This window comes from Papaver somniferum, unplaced genomic scaffold (genome assembly GCF_003573695.1).
Source record: "Papaver somniferum cultivar HN1 unplaced genomic scaffold, ASM357369v1 unplaced-scaffold_125, whole genome shotgun sequence".
Classification (NCBI taxonomy): domain Eukaryota; kingdom Viridiplantae; phylum Streptophyta; class Magnoliopsida; order Ranunculales; family Papaveraceae; genus Papaver; species Papaver somniferum.
This window is the reverse complement of record NW_020621603.1, coordinates 3310999-3322377: the sequence shown is the minus strand read 5'-3', so window position 1 is coordinate 3322377 and position 11379 is coordinate 3310999.

Genomic DNA, 11379 nt, shown 5'->3' with positions numbered 1-11379 from the left:
AAAGAGAAATTGAAGGCATGGGAAGGAGCAGAGAAGGGAGAAGAAGCATGGGTTGAAGACGGACTCGTCTTATCACGTTTGGTAAGCTCGAAAATCAAAACCCTAGTCTACTGTCAATTTGGGGATTTTTTGTGTAGAACCCTAATTGTGCTTGTAACTATAAATTGGGACTGTGGGTGTGATGTAAAGACTCATGTTGGGATTAGCCCACATCCAGGACTGCTAAAGTTCTGTTAATTCTCTTGTCCTGTTGAATTTTCATGTTTCAGTTAAATGTGCTAGTAGTTAATTCTCTTGCTGTGTTTTGTTAATTTCTTGCTTTGTTCTGTTATATGTTAAATGTTCTGTTAATTTCTTGCTCAGTTAGTATGTTCTGTTAAATGTTCTGTTATAAATATGTTAAATGTTCTGTTATTGTTAGTTCAGTTAGTTGTATCCTGTTTAGATGTTGCTCACTGTTAGTATCAATTCACTATCATGTTTATTGTTGCTTTGTCACTGTCAATTTGAAGGAATGCTAGGCTAGGTATCTGTGAAGCAATGTGCTGATTGTGCAATGGCAAGAAATCAGTGCTCATAGCAAGCTGATGTTCTTGCCATTCTCCTTGTATGCTTAGGTTGTAGTGTTGATTGTGCATTGGGAGAAGCTAGTGCTTATAGCAAGCTAGTTTTCAACCCATTCTATAGGAATGCCTGTATTCTTGCCTTAGTATTGCTTCTTGTCAGTTTCTTTATCACCCCTGCCCTTGGCCTTAGGCCTTGGTCCATTCTTGTTTTGTTCTTTGCTTTTGCTGTTGCCCTGTTGTATCTTTCATTTTATTTTCTGTTGCTTTTGCATTGTTTTGTCCACTGTAATTTTCATTTGCTTCTGTTCACTTTTATTTTGCTGTTGCTTTGTTCCTTGCTTGTACATTCTATTTGCTGTCCCCTGCTGTGTGCTCTCTTGTGCTGCTGTGCAGCTCTTTCTTTGCACTGCTTGTGCAGCTGCCCTGCCAAGCTGCTGCCACTCTTGCTCTGCTGCTGTGCTGCTACGTCTTTTCTTGTTGTGCACTTGCCTTGCTGTGCACTTTCATCTGCTGCACTGCTGCTGCACTGCTTGTGCAGTTGCTACTGCTGCTACCACTTCCACTGCTGTCAAGCTGCTGCTGCTCTTGTTGCTGCCTTGTCTGTTGCTGTCAGGCTGCTGCTACCCTGCCACTCCTTCTCCTGCAGCCAACTGAACCCAAGTTCCAATCCAACTGAGCCCAATTCAAATCAGTAAAGCCCAAAGGCCCAGACTCTTTACTAAAACAAAAGCCCAAGATCTAGACAACTGAGTCCAAAGCCCAAATTCATTAAGGCCCAATCCAATTCAATTAATTGTGGGCTTAACCCAAAAGCCTGAACTCACTGTAAGGCCTAAGCCCATTTGCACTTCAAAGATAACTGAGCCCAAGCTCAGTTCATTTTAACAAACCCATTAGTACATTAAGCCCAATAGTTCCAAAGGGGTATTCTAAGCCCTAAGCAAATCTAGGAACCCAGATAGCTAAAACACTTCCGAAACACACCCGATCTTTGTGGATCGACCCGTACTTGCACGAGCTACAACCGACGACCGTGCACTTGCGGTATTACTGTAGGCCCCCGTTTTTATTTGCGCTCAATTTCTATACCCTTTTAGAAGCCTACCACATATATGTGTGTAGATGGTGGATTTTCTACAAAGGGTAGAATTGTAAAACTATACTCCAAATTCGGCAACCGGATGAGTATTGAGACTCATGTCTCTCATTAAAGCATGAAAGCTCATATCATAAATCTCTGACTGAGAAGGCTGTCTCTCAGAGTACGTGTAGATGTGTAGTCTCTCAGCTGAGGCCACGATACATCTCATGAATACTGAGCAATTTCAGTAATTACTCCGGATCCGGCAATAGGATGAGTATCGAGACTCATGTCTCTGTGCATGAAAGCTCATGCCACCTCTGATGGAGAAAGTCTCTCAGAGAAGATGAAGATGTGCAGTCTCTCAGCTGAGGCCACGACACATCTCATACTGTGTAGAATCGAAAGATTGGGCGGCTCCTAGACATCATGTCTGCTAGTATAGAGCGACAACGTCTTCGGGATGTAACCAGATTTTCCCCGACTATACAAGAGGAATATGACGCTCCAACAAGTTCATATTGCTCAACCCTCAGATAATTAATGCTCCTAGACAGGAAGCCCTTCTAGTATAAAGCCGGCAATTGATTATCTTAAATCGTCTGAATATCCAGCAATATTCTACGAGCCATCGTCTGAATATCCAGCAATATTCTACGAGTCGTCAATTAATCGCCTGAATATTCAGCAATATTCTACGATTCCTCGTTATATTTCGTTGCTTCAATATGTGGTTCTTCCCAGCAGAATTCCACAGGTTAGTAATAAATATTCAACGAAACAGGCATCTGGGCATCGAATAAGCCCTGACAAAATGGTGCAAGTGCAATTAGCAGATAATACACAGACTAGCATTCTGAATGCACGAACGAGCATTTTAAAAATACGAACGACCGAGGAACCTATGCAAAATAGGAAGGTAAAATAATAATAATAAAATATTAAACAAAAGCGTCAGGGTACTGGGCTCACCAGCCGGACAGTCATGCCGTGACTAGTCCCGCGCCCAATTTTATATTTTACCATATTTTTACTATTTTCACGATCTCATGAAAATCCTCTCGTTCGAGCAAATTTCCTTTATTTCAAAGACATTATCTAAATCACATGATTTTATCAAAAAATAATAAAATTAGGGAAAGGTGTCGCGGGACCGAGCACCAGCCGGCCATGTCTTGGCCGTGGCCGGTCCCACACCTCACGTCTCCATTATTTTATTATTTCTCTCAAATTATGAAAATTCCTTGATTTTATGAATTTTCCCTAAAATCATGAAAATTACCTAATTTCATGTATTTTTATCTAAATCACATGATTTTATCAAAAAATAAAAAAATTAGGGAAAGGTGTCGCGGGACCGCCGGCCGACCGGTCATGCCTTGGCCGCGGCCGATCCCACACCTCACGTCCCATTATTTTATTATTCCTTCTCAAATTATGAAAATTCCTTGATTTTATGAATTTTCCCTAAAATTACCTAATTTCATGTATTTTCTCTAAAATCATGGAAAATATTAAAAAAATTAGGAAAACTTGTGGGGACCGGGCTCTAGCCGTCCGGCCATGCCCTAGCCGGTCCCACACGCCAATTATTTTTTTATTATTTGGTGTTTGGTTTCCTGATTTCAACAAAATATCTTGGTTTTCAACAAATCCCTTTGATTTTATGAAAAATTATCTAAAATCATCAAAATTACATAAAATTGGGAAGAGTGCCTTGGGACCCGCGCCCATTGGCCGTCCAGCCATGCCACGGCCATTGCCGGTCCCACACTCCCGTTACCTATTTTTGTATTTTAATTTATGTATCTCATCTCATGGAAGTTCCCTAATTTCTGCAAACTCTCCAGTTTCATGGAATTTTCCTTAAATCAGAGAAAAATACATAAAATCACATAAAACTGGGAAAAGCATGTGAGACCACGTGTCAGCCGGCCGGCCATTCCCTAGCCATGGCAGGTCCCACACCTTGTAATTCCTTGTTTATTTATTATTTTCATCATCTCATATATTTTTGCCGGTTTCAGCAAAACCATGGATTTTGCATATATTCTCCAAATGTTGCTCAAACGTGCATCAGAAAATATCAAAATTCTCAGGACTGAAGCACGGACACTATGGTGACACGGGCACATCCCCTTGACCGACCAAGGGTGAGCCTGAGGCTTGCAAACAGCTGGTCCCGCATGTTTTAATGATTTTAACCTAATTTGCTCAGTTGCTCATATTAGGTTCGAACTCTTTCCAAACAATTGGAAGTTCGCTCAAACGACCATATACTGGTCCCATGACCATCAAGGGACGGTATCATGACCTCTTGGTCGGCCCCTCATATTTTCTACATCAGGTTTTATGATTTGTTGCTCACACGAGCATTATTTCAGTAAATGATTAAACCAGCATTTAATCATTCTTTCACCAACTGGTCCTCAAGAGACTTTGGTATTTTTTTCTCATTCGAGCATTGGGCGTTATATGGTGAACCCGTCATCCCATGTAGCCGGTCCCGTGTTGATTTGCAATAAATCATCATTTCGGTAAAATTAGGGTTTTGAATCCAGAGCTCTGCAGAAACGTGATTCTGTGCAGATTCGAACACTCTGATAATTTTATGTTGATTCCATGATTGATATTCATATTTATTTTGCTCGACCCAGCAGTCAGTAACTTAAATTACTATTTTATTTGGTCCAGCTACCAACAATTCATCAAAAGAACAGTATTTGCTCGAACTAGCAATATTCGCTCGAACCGGCAGTATTTATTCAATTAGCAATATTCGCTCGGACTAGCAATATTTGCTCAAATCAAAGAACATTAGTTAAACTACCAATATTCAATAATTTAGCAACACAGTTTTGCTCGTCTTAGGTTATAATGATACCTCGTCTCATCAGACACATTAAATTCATGAATTTCAAAATATTTTCTAATCATGTTCAACTCAGCGCTACATGGACTCATCGTCCCATAAATTCAACAACTGACTCCACAATCACGAGATTTCAATCGTGTCACATGGGGGATATTAACTAGGGTTTTGGTCTGGCGGTCTACGGTACGTGTGTTCACCCACGACGAGAATGTGAGCAAGTCGTGCAATCAGTTGGAAGAGTCAGGAAAGTAGTGGGTGGAAGGTTAACCAAGTCTCCGCACGATGAGTAATTGGTTTTAACACGATTTCCCCATTTCCCACTCTCTGATTCCAGAAACTGTCACACTTCATGGGATCATGGTGTTTTCAACTCCGGCATTATAAAATGTCTTTGAATCCTGATTGAAGAAGGGAGGTTTCTTCGAACAATCGAACAACATTCGCCAAAACGAGCAATTTCTCATCAAAGTTCATACAGACAATCTTTCGTCTACACGAACTCACAGAAATTACTCTCAATTGAGAAAAATTCAATCATTCAGAGCATTTTCACGCTGAATTCACAACACACCTACAATCTCAGATCACCATTGATCTCACGCATTTCTCAGCTTCCCTCCTACAGATCAACCCATCCTCTCTTGTGACCGAATTGACTCTGGAACGGCCATTGTTCTTGGTTTAAGCCGGGGTCTTGAAGATTGATCTCTCGAACTTAAAGCACTCCCTTCTCGAAGTGCATCTGTGTGAGGTTCAACATTTCGCTTGGTTCAAGGAGTCTCCACACGGTCGACTCTTCAATTCTGTAAAAACCAGCAAATCGTTTTTCCCCACTCACAGATTGACGACCACAGTGGGAGGTTAATCTCTCGGTTGCAATCTCACGATTTCACAAGATAACTGGTCTTAGGTATGGGTTAGTTACAGGTTCCAACACAAATGACGCTAGTACTAGCAACAACAACAATGACAATCAGAATATCCCGGAAACGATTCCGGCCTCCAACACTAATGGTGGTGACATTACTCCTCCTCATGCTGAAGGTCATCCCCTGTTCGGTCGACACCCTGAAGAAGTCAGAGGAAATCCACCACCTACCATTGTTGATCTTATCAAAGTGCAGGAGACTCTCGCAAAGAATCCGACTGACATGGCTGCTACACAGAAGGAGCTGAGCAATTATCTCAAAACTCTTACTGATAAGATGACAGAGAAGACTCAAGAAAAGGGAAAAGAGAAGGAGAAATCCTCAGATGCTGCTGATCCTGAAGTAATCCTAATCCATACAGTGGATGATGATGAAACTGGCAAAGTTGCAGATTCGTCAGCAAAGGAACCATCAAATTTCATTACTCGGGAAGACGTGGAGCGCCTTCTGAAGAACCGTGGAAAAGACAAGACATCACATGTCCATCATCACCAACCTCCTTATCCTGCCGCTACACAGAGGATTCCCCTTCCAAAAGGTTACATTTCTCCAACTTTTACTCTGTATGACGGAACTGGCAATGCTCGAAAACATGTCTCTCGTTTCCTCGAAGCCTTGGGAGAGCATGAACATAACCATGTTGTTCGCCTCAAGGAGTTTTCAAAATCCTTGAAAGGCAGAGCATACACCTGGTACAACAACATCGCACCGGGGACTATCAACAATTGGGAAGAAATGATCAACGCCTTCTACAGGAAGTACTTTTTCGTGTCAGAGCAAGTCACTCTCTCTGATCTTGGAAGAATGTTCCAGAGGGTCAGTGAAAATCCTAATGATTACGTGAAAAGATTCAGAGTCCATGCCCTGGACTGTCATGACCCAAATGTCACAGAGCAGCAGCTGGTATATTTGTGTATCAACGACATGCTCCCGGTTTACAGAGCTCTATTGGAGAATCTTCGATTCCAGACTTTCTCAGAGCTTCACGAAGCCGCGAAGAGATCCGAAACCACTGCACCTGCCCTGTCAGAAAGAGCAAAGTCCACAAAGACTGAGGAATCACGTGACACTCGAGGAAGCAGACGCCTGATCAACAAGCAGTACAACCTGCAGCCCTCTGTAAACGCTGCTGAAGGGAGTAAGCGCAAGGAAGAATCCCCGAACAAGCATATTGCAGCTCCTCCAAAGACGCAAAAGAAGGACAAGCCAGAGACACAGGCTCCTGGCCACCGCACAGAAGCTCCTGATGATGCACCTGATTTTCCTATCCCCATTGCAGAAGTGCTCGAACTATTAGACGCCTGGATCCAAGATGGTGCAATCAAATTGCCATATGTCAGGAGAGACCCAACTTAGGAAGACATGGAAAATCCTCGTTAGTGCCGATTCCACAGGTTCTTCAATCACCCCACAAGTAGCTGCAAAGTTTTGAAACACATATTTAGAGAAAAAGTTGAGTCAGGAGAACTTAACCTTGGAGCCGAAGGAGTACACAGAGATCCTCTTCCTGTCAGGACTTTCTCCATTTCTGAAGCACCAGTCAAGGAAGCGGTTCAGTCAGTGATAGAGCATGTATGTGAATTTCTCTATCTGTCAAAAGCACAAAGGGGAGACATGTTCACAGCTTTGAACCACATAGTGACTGGGAAACGCCTATTGATTCCAGAAGTACCTCCTGAACCTTCAGCCACCGACAAAGAAATGTATGACTGGGGACTGCTCACCACCGTACATATTAAAGGAAATGAGTTCAAAAGAGCATTCGTTGATGTCGGAACCGCCGTCAACATCATCCCTTTGAAAACTCTCAGAGCTGCTGGCATTACTCGACAAGAGGCTACTCATGCTCCCATAGCAATCAGGGACCACAAAAGAATCTCCAGAAATGCATACGACTTCATCATTCTCAAAGTCACAGAGAATTTGGTTTGCACTGAGACCAAGTTTTACATAATTCGATAAGATCCTGGATATGATATGATCCTTGGAAGAACTTGGATTCATGCTGGAAGGGTAATTTCAAAGCTTTCAACACGCTATGTCGTCGACAAAGAATCCAAGTTGGAATAGGAAACAGAGGACAACCCACCGTTCGAGCATCTGGAGGAAGTAAAAACCTTGATGGGACTTACGCAAGAACCTGGGGAAAATCCACATACCTTTGTCAAAAGGTTTCGAGCTCAGACAAGTCTTATTCCTTTTCGTGCTCCAATATTACCAATGTTCAAATATGATGCTTTGATTCAAGGACTCCTCCCTACAAACAATTTAGCAATTACCAAAAGTTATGAATGGACAACTTCACCCCGCCAATATTATACCCAATGGTTGGGTTCAGAGCTTCTCCAAGTCGGTCATTCTATCAAGAGGTTTATTGCTTAAGACCTGGCTAAGCACGACAGACAGTATGCTGGGTACTCTCCTCTACATGAGTGCCTATACGTGCCACAACCATGGAATCAACAAAAGATATTCAAGGCGCGAACTACTAAGCTGAACGAATTAGTTAAACGAGATCTCCACTCCGCAAGAGCTCCAATTGGGATGAACCATTTATGGTTGCTAAGTCCATAACTGGAGGATACTACAAATTGGTCAACACGGATGGCAGAACCCTACCAGTAATTCACGAGAATTGGCTTAAGGCGTTTGTCTGAAATTATTGGGTATTTGAGGTACTGAGCGTTTGAGCACTCATGATGTCTGGATTTGGCATTCAGGATTTTATTTCATTGTATTTCAATTCCTCCAAAACGTTTGCAATACTTGCAATTATTATTTGAATTCAACAATTTATCAAAAATTCAGTTCACTTTACTTAAAGGAAAATCTCAATCAAATCCAAAAGAAAATCCTTAACCATCTAGCAATCCAAAACCAGCTAATATCAAAACCCAAATGAAAACCTCACATCTCTCAGAAGTTCAGAAATTCATGGGATTATGGAAAGGAAACTAAAGAAAACCATCGAAGAAAGATTTCTGCTCCTCTGCCTCCTCCAAGACTTTCAGAGCCGCCTTTTCCACCTCCAACTTCCTGGTTAGATCAGCAACTTCATTCATCTTCTTCAACACGGCATCACTGGTAGGGAAGGGAACATCGCCCTTTACTGATTTCCTGATAACTTCAAGTCTTTGACGGAGCCACTTTAGATTGAAGCCAAGATCTTCAGCATTCTTCAAGTTGTATTCCCAATCAAAGAGTACATCTTGAGTAACAACATTTCTGACAGTAATCCGGATATCATCTATGACACGCAAGATAGCCTCCACTTGTTTCGTCAGAAAATAAATGCGTTCTGGATACCGAGTGACAACAATGTGTCCATACATTTCCCACAGTTCCTTGTACATAGCAGCATATCCGATAGGAACGCTAAATCCTCCAACAAGCTGGTGATACGGGAGTAACTCACCAAATTGAGGATCAAAGGAAATCCCTGCAGTCGGATACTCATGCACTATCATCTGGTTCTCAACTACTGGAGCAGCATCGGTGATCATAGAGACAATTTCAGAAGAAGTAGCTTCCACTATTTCCGGTTCGGGTTCCACCGTCTGAGGCACAATTAGAGTTTATTCTACCTCCACGGCATCAATGACCAGCGTTTCATCATCTTGAGGCACAGATATGGAAGTATTGTTACTGACAACTCCTGGATTTCCCAAACCATCATTATTGGATTCATAATTCCCAACTTCGTTATTCAGCACCTAATGTGAAGATTACATGAGATTAGAATGATTCAAGGATGGAAATACAATACGATTATAAAATTAAGAAAGTAAGTGAACTAACATCGTCTAAGTTCCTTATCATGCATCTAAGACGAGTACAAGTAGCATCAAAGTCATGAAACACGTTTTCAAAGAAACTCAGCTGAATAAATTTTACACTGCCCTGTGTTCAATGACGAACTGGGAGAAATTGGTATGGATTCTATAGTTGGGTCATATACCATTCTCTTTGTATGGAAGTCCTCTACAACATGTCAAAATTTCATGGAAAATGGGCGAATGATCTAGGATCTGTGGTCAAAACATCGGGAAACATGCAATCTGAAAAAGTTCTGAAAGTCTCCTGGAAGTTTACTGTTTCGTCTTTTTCAGGCCCTAAACGTACTCAAAACTTAAAAAGCTTGGAAATTTTCTGGGCTTGAGGATACATATGCATATATTGAAAATCCGACTCCAGATGAAGATTTTACGGCGTTTTTGGTAAAAAACTGGGTTCTGAATTTTCTGACGACGAAGTTCGACCAAGTTTTTTCATATATATACATAGAATCTCATTCATTCATTCACAAATCAGATATTTCATACTTCTATGAAGAGGGTACAGGGTATATACTTACTTTGGAGGTCTCCGAAGTACTCAAGGAATTATGATCGTCCGTATTAACGACAAGGGGTTCATTACTTTTATTTGGCTCCGAATCTTTGGAAGCGCCTTCATCTATATTCTCAGAGGAAGGTCGAACAACAGCAATTTCCCTCTCCATGATGACATCCTCCTGGGCATATTATCAAGTAATTAGCATCTTCACATGAAACTTTTATGTCCGATGGTAAAGGAAATTACTCACGGCGACTTCTTCTTCAACGCTCAAATCAGAAGTCGTCTGCTCAACAACAGAGAATCGAAGACCGTCAATACTAGACGGAGCAAAGTCCTGTAACCAAATAACAAATATTATTTTTGAGATTCGGATAATGCGTATGGAAAAAGTGACAGCGGAAAAATATCAACAACTCACCAAAAAGGCGACTGGGGACTTTATGGTGTTGGGCAACAACTTGCAATTCTTTCTCCTGCTTTCTCCACCGTGGGAAATTGCCTCCGTCTCTGAGAAATTCACTTCAATTCGAGGTCTCACAGCACGACCCTCCTGCAAAAGAAATTGACATAGTAATTAAATACGATTATACGAGTTGTATGAGGAATATGCAAAAGAATACATATCGGTGAACCTCCTGGAGATGTCTTTCGTTTGTCACTACCAGAAATATTCCTTAGTCTGGGACGAGAAGCACTCATCTCAGAAGAAGGGGGGTCCTTCACTAAAAGTTGGGAGGCCGTCACATAATCATTAAGACGCTCAAGCTGCTGATCCCAGAATTCCATGTAACCTGGAGTCACGTACGTGGATTGATCAATACAAGGGAACCAATAGGAGCTCCCTTCATCATGTGTGTGATCTAAACAAGTCTTAAGTTGTTCCACCGATGGTCTTCTCCTTTTGAAGGTTGGAACACATTGGTCCATACCCATCTGACGGGAGGTTCTGTCAATATTATACTCCTCCACCGAAAAATCTCCATGCGCTGCTGATATTATGTGACCGGGAGTACAACTCAGCATGAAAGATCTTTCGCCATAACTCAAATCAGCACCGGATTTCAAATACTTACTTTCTCCAGCATTCAAAGTCTTCGATTGAGAAACGTGAGGAGGAACCACCACCCAAGAACGGAAGTTTAACTAAGACTCGTCATCTAATACGTCGATGAAGCGTGTCTTGGACTGAATTTGCTTCGTAGACCAGCGCATAATCCTAGCGTTGTCTTTCTCATGGAAGATACGTCGAGCATCAGCAGAGTTCAGACTTTGTAAGACACTACGAGGAATGGGTGCATAGTTTCCGAAACGCTCCCACATCAGAGCTTGGAGGAACATCGTATTGGCATAACATTCAATCTTCATGAAGCCATTCGAAACACTGGAGTCTACGACTAAAGAGTCCAGGTTAGAATATAAAGAACCCAAGAATAAGCTACCGAGCGGAAGTTGTTCACCTTGAGACAGTTTAATAGCGAAAGGAATTACAAACGGCTTCAACAAGGTACCAGCATCTTCAAACACATCTCTGGACAGCCATAAGCACAAGAAATCAGCAATAAACAACATACCTTCGGGTTCATCAAGAGG